Source organism: Somniosus microcephalus, chromosome 4 (assembly GCF_052327205.1).
Source record: "Somniosus microcephalus isolate GS21.2 chromosome 4, FLI_Smic_1.0, whole genome shotgun sequence".
Classification (NCBI taxonomy): Eukaryota; Metazoa; Chordata; class Chondrichthyes; order Squaliformes; family Somniosidae; genus Somniosus; species Somniosus microcephalus.
In genome coordinates, this window is record NC_140990.1 from 66,264,627 (window position 1) to 66,284,807 (window position 20,181).

Genomic DNA, 20,181 nt, shown 5'->3' on the forward strand with positions numbered 1-20,181 from the left:
GCCCTGGGAATGTTTGATGGGACAGTGTAGCAGAAGCTTTACTCTGTATCTAACCCATGCTGTACCTGCCCTGGGAGTGTTTGATGAGCCAGTGTAGAGGGATCTTTACTCTGTATCTAGCCCGTGCTGTACCTGCCCTGGGAGTGATTGATGGGACAGTGTAGAGGGAGCTTTACTCTGTATCTAACCCGTGCTGTACGTTTGATGAGCCAGTGTAGAGGGAGCTTTACTCTGTATCTAGCCCGTGCTGTACCTGCCCTGGGAGTGTTTGATGGGACAGTGTAGGTGGAGCTTTACTCTATATCTAACCCATGCTGTACCTGCCCTGGGAGTGTTTGATGGGACAGTGTAGATCAGGGGTTCTCTGAGGCCCCTCCTGTGTTATAAAAATTCCCCGGACCCCCTGTAACACAACACAAGTATTCATTGGCTGTAGAGCGCTTTGCGACATCCTGAGATTACAGTATCCTCTCTATAAATGCAAGTCTTTCCATTTCAAATCACTGCTTTATATTTTGAAATAAATAGTTATTTGACGATTAAGTCTTTCAAAAGGCTTTCGATAATGTCCCGCATAAGAGACTAGCGTGTAAAGTTAAGGCACATGGGATTGGGGGCAAGGTATTGACTTGGACAGAGAACTGGTTGGCAGACAGAAAGCATAGAGTTGGAATAAACGGCTCTTTTTCCGAGTGGCAGGCAGTGTCTAGTGGGGTACCGCAGGGATCGGTCCTAGGATCCCAGCTATTCACAATATATATTAATTATCTGGACGAGGGAACTAGATGTAATATCTCCAAGTTTGCAGACGACACAAAGTTGGGTGGGCGTGTGTGCTGTGAGGAGGATGCCGAGAAACTCCAGTAGGATTTGGACAGGTTGGGTGATTGGGCAGAAGCATGGCAGATGCAATATAACGTGGATAAATGTGAGGTTATCCACTTTGGTGTCAAAAACAGGAAGGCAGATTATTATCTGAATGGCAATAGATTGGGAGAAGGGGAAGTGCAACGAGACCTGTGTGTCCTTGTGCACCAGTTGCTGAAGGTAAGCATGCAGCTGCAGCAGGCGGTTTAGAAAGCAAATGGTATGTTGGCCTTCGTAGTGAGAGGGTTTGAGTACAGGAACAAGGATGTCTTGCTGCAGTTGTACAGGGCCTTGGTGAGACCACATCTTGAGTATTGTGTGCAGTTTTGGTCGCCTTATCTGAGGAAGGATGTTCTTGCCATGGAAGGAGTGCAGCGAAGATTCACCAGGCTGATACCTGGGATGGCAGGAATGGCGTATGAGGAGAGATTGGGTTGATTGGGCTTATACTCGCTGGAGTTTCGAAGAATGAGAGGGGATCTCATTGAAACTTATAAAATCCTAACAGGACTAGACAGACTAGATGCAGGAAGGATGTTCCCGATGGTCGGGGAGTCCAAACCAGGGGTCACAGTCTAAGGATAAGGGGTGAGCCATTTAAGACAGAGATGAGGAGGAATTTCTTCACCCAGAGAGTGGTGAACCTGTGGAATTCTCTACCACAGGAGGCAGTTGAGGCCAATTCATTAAATATATTCAAGAAGGAGTTGGATATATTTCTTAAGGCTAAAGGGATCCAGGGGTATGGGGAGAAAGCAGGGACAGGGTACTGAACTTGGATGATCAGCCATGATCTTATTGAATGGCGGAACCATTATAAATCACTCTCTCCGACTTTATAAACCCTGCGGCGTGGCCTACCCGCAGTTTATTAATCTCCCGACCCCGCTCCCGCCGACCTGCAGGTCCGCCCGGCGACCGCGCGATGCTTTCTTTGTAAATTCGGCGAGGGACACGTGACCCAGGCCCACGGCCTGATTGACGGGCGCTTCCGACCAATAGGGAGCGAGCGGGGCTGGAGGGGCGAGCCGGCGGCGGGTCCTCCAATCAATTGTCGAGCCCGAGGGGCGGGACTAGCGCCGGCTGATTGTCTGATCCGCAGGGCAGCGAGTTTCTCCAATCCCTTGTTCAGGGCCCGGGGCCAGGGGAGGCTGTGGGCCTTTATTCCCCTTATTGGACACAAGGCTCTTTGTCTCATAACACACTGGCTCAGATTTTAATAGAGACTTTTTAAATTCATGAATAAAAGCAGATAAACCTCGTGGAACAAAATATTTAATATTTGGGAGTAAAATTACTGTTATTTTTCCTCTGTGGAATTTGTTAGTTTCAGATAATAACAACAACTTGTATTTATATAACGTCTTTAATGTAGTAAAATGTCCCAACACACTTCACGTTATAAAACAAAATATGGCACCGAGTACAAACCAAGCATATTCCTATAAGGAGGAAAGATGGGGCGTCCAAAGCTCGAGCTCCCTGGATGACAAAGGATGTAGAGGTTAGAATAAAACAGAAAAAGGAGGTTTACAACAAATGTCAGGTACAGAATACAGTCAAAAATCAGGAGAATACAGAGAGTGGGGGGAAATTGAAAAAGGATATACGAAAGAAAGACTTGCATTTATATAGCGCCTTTCACGACCACCGGACATCTCAAAGCTCTTTACAGCCAATGAAGTACTTTGAAGTGGAGTCACTGTTGTAATGTGGGAAACGCAGCAGCCAATTTGTGCTCAGCAAGCTCCCACAAACAGCAATGTGATAATAACCAGATAATGTTTTTGTTATGTTGGTTGTGAGATAAATATTGGCCAAGACACCGGGGATAACTCCCCTACTCTTCTTCAAAATAGTGCCACGGGATCTTTTACATCCACCTGAGAGAGCAGACGGGGCCTCAGTTTAAAGTCTCGTCAGAAAGACAGCACCTCCAACAGTGCCACACTCCCTCAGCACTGCACTGGAGTGTCAGCCTAGCTTTATGTGCTCAAGTCCCTGGAGTGGGACTAGAACCCACAACCTTCTGACTCAGAGGCGAGTGTGCTACCCACTGAGCCACAGCTGACACCAGGGAGAGAATATGAGAAAAGATTAGTGGGTAACGTAAAAGGGAACCCAAAAATCTTTTATAAACGTATGAAAAGTAAAAGGATAGTTAAAGGAATGGTGGGGCCGATTAGGGACCAAATAGGAGCTCATCATACGGAGGCAGAGGGCGTGGCTGAGGTACTGAATGAGTACTTAGCATCTGTCTCCACAAAAGAAGAGGATGAAGTTAATGTCGCAGTAGAGGAGGGGGGAGTAGAGAAATTGGTTAAAAATGGATCGAAAGGAGGTGCTAAATAGGTTGTCATCACTCAAAGTTAACAAGTCACCCGGTCCAGATGCGATACATCCTAGGTTGCTGAGGGAAGCTAGGGTGGAGATAGCAGAAGCTCTGACCACAATCTTTCAATCTCCCTCAGATATATGGGAGTGGTGCCAGAGGACTGGAGGATTGCAAATGTTACACCCCTGTTTAAAAAGGGGGAGAGGGATAAACCTGGTAACTACAGGCCAATCAGTCTAATGTCAGTGGTGGGTGAACGACTAGAGACCATTGTCAAGGACAAAATTAATTCTCACTTGGAGAAGCATGGGTTAATAAGGGGCAGCCAGTATGGATTTGTTAAAGGTAAATCGTGTCTGACTAAACTGATTGAGTTCTTTGATGAAGTAACAGAGGGTTGATGAAGGTAGTGCAGCAGATGTTTATATGGACTTTCAAAAGGCATTTGATAAAATACCACATAAGAGACTTACTCGGAAAATAGAAGCACAGGGAATTAAAGGGCTGATGGTAATTTGGGTATAATTGGCTAAGGGAGAGGAGACAGTGAGCAGTGCTGAGGGATGTTTTTCTGACTGGAGGGAAGTATGCAGTGGGCTCCCCCAGGGGTCAGGATTAGGGCCACTGCTTTTCTTGTTATATATAACTGACCTGGACTTGGGTATAGGTGTACAATTTTGAAGTTTACGGATGATACAAAACTTGGCAACGTAGTAAATAGTGAGCATAGTAGTAGCAGACTTCAGGAGGACAGAGACAAGTAACATTCGCACCACACAAGTGCCAGGCAATGACCATCTCCAACAAGCGAGACTCTAACCATCTCCCTTTGACATTCAATGGCATTACCATCGCTGAATCCCCTACTGTCAACATCCTGGGGGTTACCATTGATCAGAAACTGAACTGGACCAGCCATATAAATACTGTGGCTACAAGAGCAGGCCAGAGGCTGGGAATTCTGCGGCGAGTGTCTCACCTCCTGACTCCCCAAAGCCTTTCCACCATCTACAAGGCACAAGTCAGGAGTGTGATGGAATACTCTCCACCTGCCTGGATGAGTGCAGCTCCAACAACACTCAAGAAGCTCGACACCATTCAGGATAAAGCAGCCCGCTTGATTGGCACGCCATCCACCACCTTCAACATTCACTCCCTCCACCACCGGCGCACTGTGGCTGCAGTGTGTACCATCTACAAGATGCACTGCATCAACTCACCAAAGCTCCTTCAACAGCACCTTCCAAACCCGCGACCTCTACCACTTAGAAGGACAAGGGCAGCAGACGCATGGGAACATCACCACCTCCAAGTACCCCTCCAAGCCACACACCATCCTGACTTGGACCTGTATCGCCGTTCCTTCACTGTCGCTGGGCCAAAAACCTGGAACTCCCTTCCTAACAGCATTGTGGGTGTACCTACACCATATGGACTGCAGCGGTTCAAGAAGGCGGCTCACCACCATTTTCTCAAGGGCAATTAGGGATGGGCACTAAATGCAGGCCTAGCCAGCCAGCGACGCCCACATCCCATCATTGAATTAAAAAAAAGACAGACTGTGAAATGAGCAGACACAAGGCAGATGAAATTAAATGAGGATAAGTGTGAAGTGATGCACTTTGGGAGAAACAACAGAGGCCGTATAATCTAAATGGGACTATTTTGAGGGGGTGCAAGAGCAGAGGGACCTGGGGGTCCATATTCACAAATCTTTGAAAGTGCCACGGCAAGTTGGTGAGACGGTTCAGAAAGCATATGGGATACTTGGCTTTGTAAATAGGGCCATTGAATACAAAAACAAGGAAGTTACACTAAACCTTTACAAATCACTAGTGAGGAACATAGGACAGGAGGAGGCCATTCAGCCCCTCGAGCCTGTTCTGCCATTCAATGAGATCATGGCTGATCTGCGACCTAACTCCATACACCCGCCTTTGGCCCATATCCCTTAATACCTTTGGTTAACAAAAACCTATCAATCTCAGATTTAAAATTAACAATTGATCTCGCATCAATTGCCGTTTGCGGAAGAGAGTTCCAAACTTCTACCACCCTTTGTGTGTAGAAGTGTTTCCTAATTTCACTCCTGAAAGGTCTGCCTCTAATTTTTAGACTATGCCCCCAGTCCTAGAATCCCCAACCAGCGGAAATAGTTTCTCTCTATCTACCCTATCTGTTCCCCTTAATATCCTGAAAACTTCGATCAGATCACACCTTAACCTTCTAAATTCCAGGGAATACAACCCTAATTTGTGTAATCTCTCCCCGTAACTTAACCCTTAAAGTCTGGGTATCATTCTGGTAAACCTACGCTGCACTCCCTCCAAGGCCAATATATCCTTCCTAAGGTGTGGTGCCCAGAACTGCTCACAGTACTCCAGGTGTGGCCTAACCAGGGTTTTGCACAGCTGCAGGGTTTTGGCCTCAGCTGGAGTCTTGTGTACAGTTCTGGGCACCACACTTTAGGAAGGATGTCAAGACCTTGGAGAGGGTGCAGAGGAGGTTGACCAGGATGGTACCAGGGATGAGGGACTTCAGTTATGTGGAGAGATTGGAGAAGCTGGGATTGTTCCCCTTAGAGCAGAGAAGGTTAAGAGGAGACCTAATAGAGGTGTTCAAAATGATGAGGGGTTTTGATCGAGCAAGTAGGGAGAAACTGTTCACTCTGGCAAGTGGGTCGGTAACCAAAGGTCACAGATTTAAAATAGTTGCTAAAAGAACTAGAGGGGAAATGAGGAGTATTGTTTTCACACAGAGGGTTGTTAAGGTCTGGAACGCACCATCTGAAAGGATGCTGGAATCAGGTTCCACAGGAACTTTCAAACGGTAATTGGACATGTCCTTGAAGAGGACTAGTTTGCAGAGTTCTGGGGATAAAGCTGGGGTTTGGGACTAAATTGGGCAGCTCTTTCAAAGAGCCGGCACAGACACGATGGGCCGAATCACCTCCTTCTGTGCTGTTAGATTCTATGATCAGTGTGAAGACGCTGGTGTCTCTTAAGGTTCTTAGAGCTTTTAAAGCTCTTCCCACAGTCAGAACATTTAAAAGGTCTCTCATCAGTGTGAACAAGCTGGTGTGACAGGAGGGTGGATGACTCAGTGAATCCCTTCCCACACACGGAGCAGATGAACGGCCTCTCACCAGTGTGGAGGAGCCGGTGTCGCTTCAGATCCCCGGAGCGTTTAAATCTCTTCCCACAGTCAGAACATTTGAAAGGTCTCTCTCCAGTGTGAACTCGCTGATGTGTCAGCAGTTTGGAGGACCGAGCGAATCCCTTCCCACACACGGAGCAGGTGAACGGCCACTCCCCAGTGTGGAGGAGCCGGTGTTTCTTCAGATCCCCGGAGCTTTTAAAACTCTTCCCACACTCAGAACATTTAAAGGGTCTCTCGTTAGTGTGAACAAGCTGGTGTCCCTTCAGATCCCCGGATCTTTTAAAGGTCTTCCCACAGTCAGAACATTTAAAGGATCTCTCGTCAGTGTGAACTCGCTGGTGTCTCTGCAGGTTGGATGATTCAGTGAATCCCTTCCCACACACGGAGCAGATGAATTTCCCCTCCCCAGTGTGGAGGCGCTGGTGTGCCAGCAGGTGGGATGACTGAGTGAATCCCTTCCCACACTCGGAGCAGGTGAACGGCCTCTCCCCAGTGTGGAGGAGCCGGTGTCTCTTCAGATCCCCGGAGCGTTTAAATCTCTTCCCACAGTCAGAACATTTAAAGGGGTTCTCTCCAGTGTGAACTCGCTGGTGTTTCATCAGGTTGGAGGACCGAACGAATCCCTTCCCACACACGAAGCAGGTGAACAGCCTCTCCCCAGTGTGAACTCGCTGGTGTTGCTTGAGTTCCCAGGGGATTTTAAAACTCTTCCCACACTCAGAACATTTAAAGGGTCTCTCATCAGTGTGAGCTCGCTGGTGTCTCTTCAGCTCCCCGGGGCTTTTAAAACTCTTCCCACAGTCAGGACAGTTAAATGGTCTCTCATCAGTGTGAACAAGCTGGTGTTGCTTCAGATGTCTGGGGCTTTTAAAGCTCTTCCCACAGTCAGAACACTGAAATGGTCTCCCGTCAGTGTGAACTCGCTGGTGTGTTTGCAGGTGGGATGAACAAACAAATCCCTTTCCACACACGGAGCAGATGAACGGACTGTCCCTGTTGCGACTGCGCCATTGAACTTCCAATGCAGACGAGGAACTGAAGCCCTTCCCGCCATCCCCACCTTTACCCGGTTTCTCCCCGGTGTGACTGTGCACGTGTCTCACCAGGTCAGGCGATCGGCTGAATCCGCGTCCACACACTGAACACATGTGCGGTTTGTCATCGCTGCGATCGCTGCTTTCTCCTTCCATGTGCAAAGGCTGATGATATTCAGGTCCTGATGAATCGAGCGACTCTGTCAGATCTTGACGTGATGTTTGGTGTGAGCTTCCCGCCTGTAACTGCTCCACTTCTATAACCCTGTAAAATGAGTTCAGAAAACAATCAGAGGCAAACTGTTGTTTAATTTTCCCCTTTCTGAACCTAGGGGCAGTGAAGCTGATTTTCAGGCCCCAGCTGCTGCACAGGTTGGTTGAAAGGATCAGCAGTAATGGCAGCTGTAATACCCACAAGCCCCGATGCTCCAGAAAGCGCTCTGTTGACACTGAGTCCCGCGCATGTGCTCATGGCCCCCGTGCTCTCCCTCCTGCTCCACAATCGCCTGTTCCAATCTGTCCACAACGTGCATGCTCAGCACACAAAACCCCGTGGTTGGAACATCGGGTGCGCATGCGGAGCCACAACATCTGGTACGCGTGCATGGCTCAGGTGGGGGCGAGTCGGTGTTTCGCCTCAGCCACCAGGGAGGTGCGCATGCGCAGGACAACCCAACATTCTTCCTGTCAGCAATCACTCCCTCGTTTCTTTAATAAAAACAGAAAATGCTGGAAATACTCAGCAAGTCAGGCAGCATCTGTGGAGGCAGAAACAGAGTTAACGTTTCAGGTCGATGACCTGTCGTCAGAACTGCTTGTTCTTTAGTGTCAGCTGTGACTCAGTTGGTAGCAATCTCGCCTCTGAGTCAGAAAGTTGTGGGTTCAAGTCCCACTCCAGAGACTTCAGCACCAAAATCCAGGCTGACACTCCAGTGCAGTGCTGAGGGAGGGCAGCACTGGCAGAAGTGCTGTTTTTTGGATGAGATGTTAAACTGAGGCCCCATCTGCTCTCTCAGGTGGATGTATAAGAGCCCATGACACTAATACACTAATATGATAGCAAAATACTGCGGATGCTGGAAATCTGAAATAACAACAGAAAACGCTGGAAAAACTCAGCAGGCCAGGCAACATCCATGGAGAGAGAAATAGAGTCAACGTTTCGGGTCGAAACCCTTCTACACAACTTCTGTTGAAGGGTTTCGACCCAAAACGTTGACTCTATTTCTCTCTCCATGAAAGTTGCCTGGCCTGCTGAGTTTTTCCAGCATTATCCCATGACACTATTTCGAGGAAGAAAGACTTGCATTTATATAGTGCCTTTCAGGACCACCAGACGTCTTGAAGTGCTTTACAGCCAATGAAGTACTTTTGAGGTGTAGTCACTGTTGTAATGTGGGAAAGAGCAGGGGAATTATCCCCGGTGTCCTAGCCAATGTTTATCCCTCAATTAACATAACAAAACGATAAATTATCTGGTCATTATCAGATTGCTGTTTGTGGGAGCTTGCTGTGTGCTAATTGACTTCCGCGTTTCCTACATTCCAACAGTGGCTACACTTCAAACATTACTTCATTGACTGTAAAGCACTTTGGAACGTCTGGTGGTGGTGAAAGGCGCTATATAAATGCAAGTCTTTCTTTCTTCACTGGCCTCACCAGCGACCTCTTCTGGCTGTTGGTTGATTGACAGACGAGAGTCTGCGCATGCGCACGCGAGACGGCGGTTTGGGCCGAGTCCAGCACAGCGACCCCTCCCGGTCGCTAAGGGTAATAACCGCGCATGCCCAGAGGAGACCAACCCCCCTCCCCCACTCGGAGCTGCGCCTGCGCATTCGGATCGTGTCGGACGGAGTCGGCGTGGGGCATTCCGGGAAAGGCCTTGGTGTCGGTTACAGAGTCGCGATCGGTGACGCAAAGTGAGTTTTCTCCGCTCCGATTGGGTGGAGAATCGCGCGAGGTCGGGGGGAGGGGTGGATCGGGAGAGAATAAAGAGAAATAGGAAAACCTGAGAGTCCGCGAGGCCCCGGACAGAGCGGCGTCAGTTGGACGGTGACACTTGATCTCCTCGGGGACACGTGACCCAGCCCCACGGCCTGATTGACGGGAGCTTCCGACCAATAGGGAGCGAGCGGGGCGGGACTGGAGGTGCGAGCCGACGGCGGGTCCTCCAACCAATCAGGGAGCGCGAGGGGCGGGACTAGCGCCGGCTGATTGTCTGATCCGCAGGGCAGCGAGTTTCTCCAGTCCCTTGTTCAGGGCCCGGGGCCAGGGGAGGCTGTGGGCCTTTATTCCCCTTATTGGACACAAGGCTCTTTGTCTCAGAACACACTGGCTCAGGTTTTAATAGAGACTTTTTAAATTCATCAATAATAAAAGCAGATAAACCTCGTGCTTCTGTGGAACAAACTTTCAAATATTTTATAGAATCATAGAATGGTTACAGCACAGAAGGAGGCCATTCGGCCCATCGAGCCCATGCTGGCACTCTGTAAGATCACTTCAGCTAGTCCCACTCCCCGCCCTTTCCCCGTAACCCTGCAAATTTCTTTACTTCAGGCACTTATCCAATTCCCTTTTGAAAACCGTGATTGAATCTGCCTCCACCACCCTTTCAGGCAGTGCATTCCAGATCCTAACCACTCGCTGCGTAAAAAAGTTTTTCCTCATGTCGCCTTTGGTTCTTCTGCCAATCACCTTAAATCTGTGTCCTCTGGTTCTCGACCCTTCCGCCAATGGAACAGTTTCTCTCTATCTACTCTGTCTAGACCCCTCATGATTTTGAACACCTCTATCAAATCTCCTCCCAACCTTCTCTGCTCTAAGGAGAACAACCCCAGCTTCTCCAGTCTATCCATGTAACTGAAGTACCTCATCCCTCATCCCTGGAACCATTCTTGTAAATCTATTCTGCACCTTCTCTAAGGCCTTGACATCCTTCATAAAGTGCGGTGCCCAGAATTGGACACAATACTCCAGTTGAGGCCGAACCAGTGTTTTATAAAGGTTCATCATAACTTCCTTGCTTTTGGACTCTATGCCTCTATTTATAAAGCCCAGGATCCCGCATGCTTTTTTAACCCTTTCTCAACCTGCCCTGCCACCTTCAACGATTTGTGCACACATACCCCCAGGTCTCTCTTCATGCACCCACTTTAGAATTGTACCCTTTAGTTTATATTGCCTCTCCTCGTTCTTCCTAACAAAATGTATCACTTCACACTTTTCTGCATTAAATTTAATCTGCCACATGACCGCCCATTCCACCAGCCTGTCTATGTCCTCTTGAAGTCTATCACTATCCTCCTCACTGTTCACTATACTTCCAAGTTTTGTGTCATCTACAAATTTTGAAACTGTGCCCTGTACACCCAAGTCTAAGTCATTAATATATATCAAGAAAAGCATTGATCCTAGTACCGACCCCTGGGGAACACCACTGTGTACCTTCCTCCAGTCTGAAAAACAACCGTTCACCACTACTCTCTGTTTTCTGTCACTTAGCCAATTTCATATCCATGCTGCCACTGTCCCTTTTATTCCATGGGCTTCCACTTTGCTGGCAAGCCAATTATGTGGCACTTGTCAAACGCCTTTTGGAAATCCATGTACACCATGTTAACCGCATTGCCCTCATCAACCCTCTCTGTTACCTCATCAAAAACTCAATCAGAATCAGCGCGGCCGGGCCCGGCGGACGTGCGGCCAGGGCCCCGGCACCAGGAAACCCAGGGTGCAGCGCCTCCCCCAGACAGTAGAAACCACAACTGGCATCGACACAGCAGACCCGCCAATCCAGAGCCGGCTTGTATCAGGGCGGGCGCTGGATGCGGAAGTCGGTCCCTGGCCGCCTGTGTTGGTCTTTTTGTTGCTTCAGTTTGAGCTGGAGTGGAGATGGAGGAGAAGCTGCTGGGTTTAACCCCCAGGACTTCTGAGCCCAGGAGGACCCAACAATTTCCAATGTGAGACTGTCAAGGGAGGTGGATTCTGGGGAGATTAGATTGTTAACCAGACACTGTCCGCACAATGTAAAAGAGTATTGTTTTAGGAACAAGTATTTCTGTACAGGCTTTTAATCCAGTTTACATTTACAGATTTGTTTTAATTCATTCTTGGGATGTGGGCGTCACTAGCAAGAGCAGCAAATATGTCCAACCCCCAGTTGCCCATTGAGAAGGGGGTGGTGAGCCACCTTCTTGAACCGCTGCAGTCTGTGTGGTGAAGGTACTCCCACAGTGTTGTTCGGTAAGGAGTTCCAGGATTTTGACCCAGTAACGATGAATATATCTGAGTCAGGATGGTGTGTGACTTGGAGGGGAACTTGGAGATGATGGTGCTCCCATGCAACCACTGCCCTTGACCTTCTAGGTGGTGGAGGTCGCGGATTTTGGATGTTCTGTCAAAGTTCTGGTCGAATTGCAAATGTATAAAGTTCCTTTCCTTCGCCCCCTCCCCCTCCCACTCCCACCTCTCTCCCTCGCTCCTCCCATGGAGGTCAGAGTCTTGTGTAGGCCCAGACCGGGTGGCGAATTCCCTTCCCTGAAGGACATTAGTGAACCAGTTGGGTTTTTACGACAATCCAGCAGCTTTCATGGTCATTTTTTCCTAGTGCCGGCCCCACAAATGACCAGATTCATTGAGCTCAATTGCACAACCTGCCTTTGTTTTCTTGTGGGTTCTCTCTCACGCTCCCTGTTTTATATTAATTTTACAGGGTATTGGAAGGATTTGCAGACGGTAAGCTCAAACCAAACATCACGTCAAGATCTGACAGAGTCACTCGATTCATCGGATCTGAATATCACCGGCCTCTGAACATGGAAGCAAAAAGCACCGTTCACAGCGGGGAGAAACCATACACGTGTTCTGTGTGTGGACGAGGCTTCAGCCAATCCTCTGGCCTGGTGAAACACGAGCACAGTCACACCGTGGAGAGGCCATTTACCTGCTCTGAGTGTGGGAAGGGATTCACTAATTCATCCTACCTATTGAGACACCAGCGAGTTCACACTGGGGAGAGGCCGTTCACCTGCTCTGTGTGTGGGAAGGGATTCACTGAGTCATCCAACCTGCTGAATCACCAGCGCGCTCACACTGATGAAAGACCTTTTAACTGCTCGGACTGTGGGAAGTTCTTTAAAAGTTCCAGGGAACTGACATGTCATCAACGTGTTCACACTGACGAGAGACCATTGAAGTGCTCTCACTGCGGGACTGGGTTTAGGCAGTCACCTGACCTCACTGTCCACCAGCGCACTCCTGCTGGGGAGAGGCCGTACACCTGCTCCATGTGTGGGAAGGGATTCACTCAGTCATCCAACCTGCTCAGACATCAGTGAGTTCACAAGTGACTGCAGGGTTTGGATTCCGCTGTTATTGCTGCTGTTAATCACATCCAGGACTGAACCATGTTCATTCTGACAGTTGGGGTTTGTTTCTGCTGATGTTAATAACCCCTATAACTGGGCTGGAATTTAATATTCTGGATAGATGTCAAATAAACCAGCTTTATTTTAAACACATTGTTGCAGATATTCTTCCTTCCTACCTGAGTGTTTAGCATCACCTGGCTGGAGCTCAGAAAGGACAATCTAGGGGAGGATCGTACGGCGGGAACAGAACTTCAGCCTGGACACGGTCCTTCAGGGCCACACTAAGAGAGGCAAACGGCACTTTGGTCTTTCTCGTCTCTCTTCACTGATGGCAAAGTCTCCGTGTGAGTTAATCTTGAGGCGTGTAAGAAACGTGTCCCAGTCACTCTCTGCCATGGTTCAGAGCTCCTAGGCACGGAACAGAAGGCGCCTTTAGGAATGTACCCAGTGCTTTTCTTTTAATGACCTTATTAACGTGTGTCGCTACTTTTAGTGATTTGTGTATCTGTATCCCTGGACCCCTCTGCTCCTCCAGCCCATTTAGACTTTTCGGGGAATAATTCGGTGGCACCCCCTTTGGGCCGCTAACGTCGCAGGGGCTAATTTTAGTGCCCTGAAAAAGTTAGCGCCCCTGTGCATTAAATTCAGTGGTAGCGCCCCAGGCAGGAGGCGGGGTGCTACTGGAAGCGCTCCCCTTCCTCTTGAGGGGCTACCAGTGAATTTCATGGCACTTAGTGTAACAGTGCCACGCCCGTCGGCACATAGCACCGCGTCATAGCAGACCTCCCTCCCTGATTAAAGGGGAGGGGCCTAGCACTGCGCACACCGGGGCCCTGCTGGACCACCGGGGAGTGGGGTGTCAGATCAAGAGGAGCGCTGGGCTGAGCGATCATGGCCGGCACCCCGAAGAAGAAAGGGGAAGGGGGCAGGTGCTGGCAGTCGGCCAAAATAAAAGTTGCCGCCCGACACCTGCCCTTTAAGTGGCGTCGCCGTGGCTGCAGTAACGACCCCTGACCCCGTCAGACATATCGTCCGGCGATAGGTCAGGGGTCGCAACCCAAGGTTGCAGCCGGGGTGCTGCGCATGGCGATGACGTCATTGCCGGCGGTGCAGTGCCGCGGGGCGCTACCGGCTACCGCCGCTGCTAACCTCCCGCTGAATATCGCAGGAGGCACAAAGCAACCCAATTTCACCCCCTTGTCCAAGTAGTGTGTGGCTCCTTATTCTTCCCACTAAAACACACCACCTCACACTGATCTATAGTGAAATTCATTTGCCAATTACACGCCCATTCTGAAATTTATTGATGTCTTCTTGCATTTTGTCTTCCTCAGGATTAACTCTACCTCCCAATTTGGTGTCATCGACAAATTTTAAAATTGTACTTTCAATTCCCGAGTCCAAATCGTTTATGTAAATGGTGAACAACAGTGGTCCCAGCACCGATCCCTGTGTAACACCACTTCCCACCTTTTGCCAGTCTGAGTAGCTACTCCCAACCCCTTCTCTCTGTTTCCTGTTTTGTAACCAGCTTGCAATCCATAACAGTTTGTAAGATCGACAAGATGACCAAGGTCAGGCCGTGTGGAGTGAAGGGCCAGGCAGCAGAATGGATGGAAAGCTGGCTACAAAACAGAAATCAGAGGGTTGGAGTTAAGGGAAGTTTGTTGCGATCTGTCCAAACATTCTGCTGCCTGACCTTTGACTCAACACGGCCTGACCGTGGTCAGCTTGTAGACCGTACATACTGCAGACACAGTGCACCAGTGGTGGAGGGGGTGGATATTGAGTCCTGTGGCAGGGGCGCCGATGAAGTGGATTTCTCTGTCCGTGAGTTTTGAGGCATCGCTAGTGGTGTTTTTCACCTCTTTCCTGCTTTTAAAATAAGAATCTTATTGCCAGTTTATTAAAGCCTCTCGGGTAGGTCACACAAAAAAATGAGGCCTCGTAAGTTTCTGTATCATTTATTTATTAATTTAGTTTATTGCCCAGTCTCAATCAGACTGGTGGGTCATCTTGCTGTCCGGCGGAGGCGAGGTTCCCCAATGGAGGGCTCTCTACGCGGGGGTCCTTCCCTGCACCATTGGGGATCTGGGGTGGAGACTGTTGCAGGGAGCTGTCGTGTGCAACAGTTTTTAAACTCCTTTCCGGACTCCAAGGCCAGATGTGTTTTCTGCGGCCTAGAGGAGTCCATGGGCCGTGTATATATTCAGTGTGAGAGGTTGCAGCCCCTGTATAGTTACCTGAAGGGGCTGCTCCTCAACTCTTGGTTACACTTTAGCCCCACGCTCCAAATCTTTGCCCGCCCGGTGTGGAGGCGGGTGGGTAAGTCGGCGGATCTTCTCCTGGACTTGCTCTTGGGCCTGGCGAAAACAGCAATTTGTAGGCCCAGGATGGGCGGGGCCCATGGGGGGTCACTCTGGCTGCCTGCCTCTCTCCTGTGGTCTTGTCCGTGCCCAGGTGGCCCTGGAGAGGGAGCAGGCGGTGTCCAATGGTTCACTTGATACCTTCCTCGACTGGTGGGCACGGAAGGTATCAAGAGGCGATAATCGAGCCTCACAATCACATTGTGATTTAATTATTAATTGTGTGTGTGTTGTGAATAGATTTCTTCTATTCTGATACAAAAGCTCTACTAGACATGTAAAACTACTAGTTATTTAATCAGGGCTGCAGCTGCTGAAAGGTTGACTGTACTGAGGTTTGTGGCCAGAGCTGGCAGACGTGTTGTTCTGAAGTCTGATGTCTCACACCCAAAGAGTCTGTTTATGTTGTGTTGTAATGACCTTTTTCTGTTGCCCGGTGTCAGAAATAGAAATCAAAGGGAGATGATGCCCCACTTTGTTAATCAACTCTGACACATTTCCATGCATTTCCTTTCTTAATTTACAAAGATCAGAATTCCATTAGTGAACAATGGATTGCCAGTCTGCCACTTTTTAGTGAGGCTTGAAAGGATTCGCTGTGAAGCTACACCTGCCCATCTGTCTGTGTTGTGTGTCACTGTGTTTGGATTGTGTTTGACAACAGTCCTAATATTTCGCCTACATCCATTACAATTTTTGAAATGTTAGATTGTACTTGAAGAAGTTGAGTTTGAATCTGACAATTCTGAAATTGGGAGCTGTTAATGATTTCTGTTTTTCACATAACTATATAGTGATATGATCAGTCAAAGCAAATTAAAAGATGCTGCTATTTACTGAACACAACTGAATAATTCTACAAGGATGTTATCGCAGTCTTCCTCAGTATTAACTACATCCCCCAATTTAGTGTCATCTGCAAATTTTGAAATTGTACTTCTGATTCCCAAGTCCAAATCATTCATGTAAATGGTGAACAACAGTGGTCCCAGCACCGATCCCCATGGAACACCACTTCTCACCTTCCGCCCGTCTGAGTAAATACCTTTAACTCATCCGGTTACTATAACTGGACTTGTCTCCATTCCCGTGCCGAGGGGATTGCTGTACCAGACGGGAGGGGCAACATTTGAGGACTCTCGATTCTCCACCAATTCCCATTCCCCTTCTTTCTGGTGGATAATGGAGGTGCCACTGTGTGTAATGTGCAAGTCAGTAAGAATTGTCAGCGACGATTAATCAGCGATTTCTAATTGGAGATGTTAATCAGTGGAACTTTTCAGACACTGAATTGTAGATTTTGTACCAAAGATCAATTTAGGATTGAAGTAAAAGTTCATAATTTTATTGTAAAATAATTCAGGGACTCTCATCAGAAATTAAGGGGAAAGATCAGACAGCGGTTCTTAAATAAACACTGCAGCCCTGACAACTCAATCAGCTACATATCCAGAATATTAAGCTCCAGCCAGTTATAGGGGTTATTAATATCAGCAGAAACAAACCCCAACTGTCAGAATGAACATGGTTCAGTCCTGGATGTGATGAACACCAGCAATAACAGCAGAATCCAACCCCTGCAGTCACTTGTGAACTCGATGGTGTCTCAGCAGGTTGCATGACTGAGTGAATCCCTTCCCGCACACGGAGCAGGTGAACAGCCTCTCCCCAGTGTGAACTCGCTGGTGTAGTATGAGGTTGGGTGACTGCTTGAATCTCTTCCCACAGTGAGTGCAGCTGAATGGTCTCTCGTCAGTGTGAACTCACTGATGTGTCCCGAGAATGACAAGTGAGTGAGTCCCTTCCCACACACGGAGCAGGTGATTGGCCTCTCCCCAGTGTGACTGTGTCGATGAGTTTCCAGTTGGGATGGGTAATGGAATCCCTTCCCACAGTCCCCACATTTCCACGGTTTCTCCGTGATGCGGGTGTCATTGAGTCTCTCCAGGTTGGACGATCAGTTGAAGCCTCGTCCACAAACAGAACACGAGTACGGTTTCTCCCTGCTGTGAATGGTGCGATGTTTTTTCAGGCTGTGTAACTGGTTAAAGCTCTTTCCACAGTCAGTGCACTGGAACACTCTCACTCGGGTGTGTGTGTCTCGGTGCTTTTCCAATCACACTGATGTTTGAAATCTTTTCCCACAGACAGAACAGGCAAACATTTCTCCTTCCACATTCAAAGGCCGATGATATTCAGGTCCTGATGAATGGAGTGACTCTGTTAGATCTCGATGTGATGTTTAGTTTGAATTTGCCCGGAGGACTGAGCGGGCGGTTGTTGGGACAACGGCTCCTGTCAATGGAGAGAAATGATCTGGGCTCGGGTTTATGGGGCACAAGATCAAAATCTTGAGATGACACCAAAAAGGGACCATGTCCAACTGTGAAGAGGACTGTAAGTGACTTCAGTGTGAATAAACAGGTTAGTAAATGGGGCAAAGGCAAAATACAGCAGCCGCTAGAAATCTGAAACTGAAACAGAAAATGGTGGAAACACTCCCAGGGCAGGTACAGCATGGGTTAGATACAGAGTAAAGCTCCCTCTACACTGTCCCATCAAACACTCCCAGGGCAGGTACAGCATGGGTTAGATACAGAGTAAAGCTCCCTCTACACTATCCAATCAAACACTCCCAGGGCAGGTACAGCACAGGTTAGATACAGAGTAAAGCTCCCTCTACACTGCCCCATCAAACACTCCCAGGGCAGGTACAGCACGGGTTAGATACAGAGTAAAGCTCCCTCTACACTGACCGATCAAACACTCCCAGGGCAGGTACTGTCTGGGTTAGATACAGAGTAAAGCTCCCTCTACACTGTCCCATCAAACACTCCCAGGGCAGGTACAGCACGCGTTAGATACAGAGTAAAGCTCCCTCTGCACTGTCCCATGAAACACTCCCAGGGCAGGTACAGCACGCGTTAGATACAGAGTAAAGCTCCCTCTACACTGCCCCATCAAACACTCCCAGGGCAGGTACAGCACGGGTTAGATACAGAGTAAAGCTCCCTCTACACCAACCCATCAAACACTCCCAGGGCAGGTACTGTCTGGGTTAGATACAGAGTAAAGCTCCCTCTACACTGTCCCATCAAACACTCCCAGGGCAGGTACAGCACGGGTTAGATACAGAGTAAAGCTCCCTCTGCACTGTCCCATCAAACACTCCCAGGATAGGTACAGCACAGGTTAGATACAGAGTAAAGCTCCCTCTACACTGTCCCATCAAACATTCCCAGGGCAGGTACAGCATGGGTTAGATACAGAGTAAAGCTCCCTCTACACTGTCCCATCAAACACTCCCAGGGCAGGTACAGCATGGGTTAGATACAGAGTAAAGCTCCCTCTACACTGTCCCATCAAACACTCCTAGGGCAGGTACAGCACGGGTTAGATACAGAGTAAAGCTCCCTCTGCACAGGTTCGAGGTTCTTACTCCCTGTGGGGACAGGAGCAGGGACTGCAGGGAGGATGAGCAACCTGGCCACAGCACCGTGGAATGGGGGGCCATTCAAGAGGGGGGAGTAAATAGAAATGTTGTAGTGGTAGGGGATAGTATTATTAGGGGGATAGATAGAGCTCTCTACAGCCGAGAGCAAGAGTCCCGAAGGCTGTGTTGCCTACCCGGTGCCAGGGTTAAGGACATCTCCTCTGGGCTGGAAAGAAACTTGCAGTGGGAGGGGGTGGATCCAGTTGTCGTGGTCCATGTTGGTACAAACGACGTAGATAGGACTAGGAAGCCGGTTCTGTTAAAGGAGTATGAGCAGCTTGGGGTCAAATTAAAAAACAGAACCTCAAGGGTAATAATCTCTGGATTATTACCTGAGCCACGAGCGAATTTGGCTAGGACAAATAAAATTAGAGAGTTAAATGCGTGGCTCAAAGACTGGTGTGGGAGAAATGGGTTTTGCTTCCTGGGAAACTGGCACCAGTACTGGGGCAGGAGGGAGCTGTTCCGTTGGGACGGGCTTCACTTGGCCAGTGCTGGGACTAGAGTCCTGGCGGATCATATAACTAGGGCTGTAGAGAGGGCTTTAAACTAACTAGTGGGGGGGAGGTTCCTAGAGAGCAAATAATAAAAATGACAACAGAGAAGGTCATAGACTTAGGTAGCAGTGGGGAAATTAAAAACCAGAGCATGTCAGGAAGGGGCAGAAGGTATGGAGTAAAAGGTAAAGTAATAAAAAGGGCAAAAGCAGGAACTAAGTGTCACAAAACATATTTGAAAGTTCTCTATCTGAATGCACGTAGCATTCGTAACAAAATAGACGAGTTAATGGCACAAATAACTACATATGGGTATGATCTTGTGGCCATTACAGAAACATGGCTGCAGGGTGACAATGCCTGGGAATTAAACATACCAGGTTATTTAATGATCAGGAAGGACAGGCAGGAAGGAAGGAGAGGTGTGGTGGCTATGTTAATAAAGGAAGGAATCACTGTAATACAAAAAATGATATTGGGTCAAAAGATCAGGATAATGAAACAGTTTGGGTGGAGATAAGGAATAATAAGGGGAAAAAAACACTAGTGGGCGTAGTCTATAGGCCTCCGAACAGTTGCAACTCTGTTGGATGGAGTATCAATCAGGAAATAGTTGAGGCTTGTAATAAGGGAACATCTATAATTATGGGGGATTTTAACTATCATATTAATTGGACAAATCAAATTGGGCAGGGCTGCCTTGAGGATGAGTTCATTGAGTGTATTAGGGATGGGTTTCTTGAGCAGTATGTAACTGAACCGACCAGGGGGCAAGCAACCTTAGATCTGGTCCTGTGTAACGAGACAGGATAAATTAAAAATGTCCTGGTAAAGGATCCCCTTGGAATGAGAGACCATAACATGGTTGAATTCCATATTCAATTAGAGGGTGAGAAGGTTGGATCTCAAACAAGCGTGCTAAGTTTGAATAAAGGAGACTATGAAGGTATGAGAGCGGAATTGAGTAGAGTCGATTGGGAAAATAGATTAAAGGGTAAGACGATACATGATCAGTGGTGTACATTTAAGGAGTTATTTTACAACTTCCAAAAAAAATA

The 20,181-nt window shown here is 48.4% G+C and overlaps 1 pseudogene across 1 annotated transcript in view; it reads left to right on the plus strand.

Moving 5' to 3' along the window:
• LOC147119105 (uncharacterized) overlaps nt 1-20,181 on the plus strand; it is a 125,339-nt pseudogene that overhangs the window by 79,575 nt on the left and 25,583 nt on the right. Inside the window, exons 3-4 of the transcript XR_015077874.1 lie at nt 9,106-9,314; nt 12,110-12,734. The product of XR_015077874.1 is annotated as an uncharacterized LOC147119105 (transcript). The remainder of the gene's footprint in view (nt 1-9,105; nt 9,315-12,109; nt 12,735-20,181) is intronic.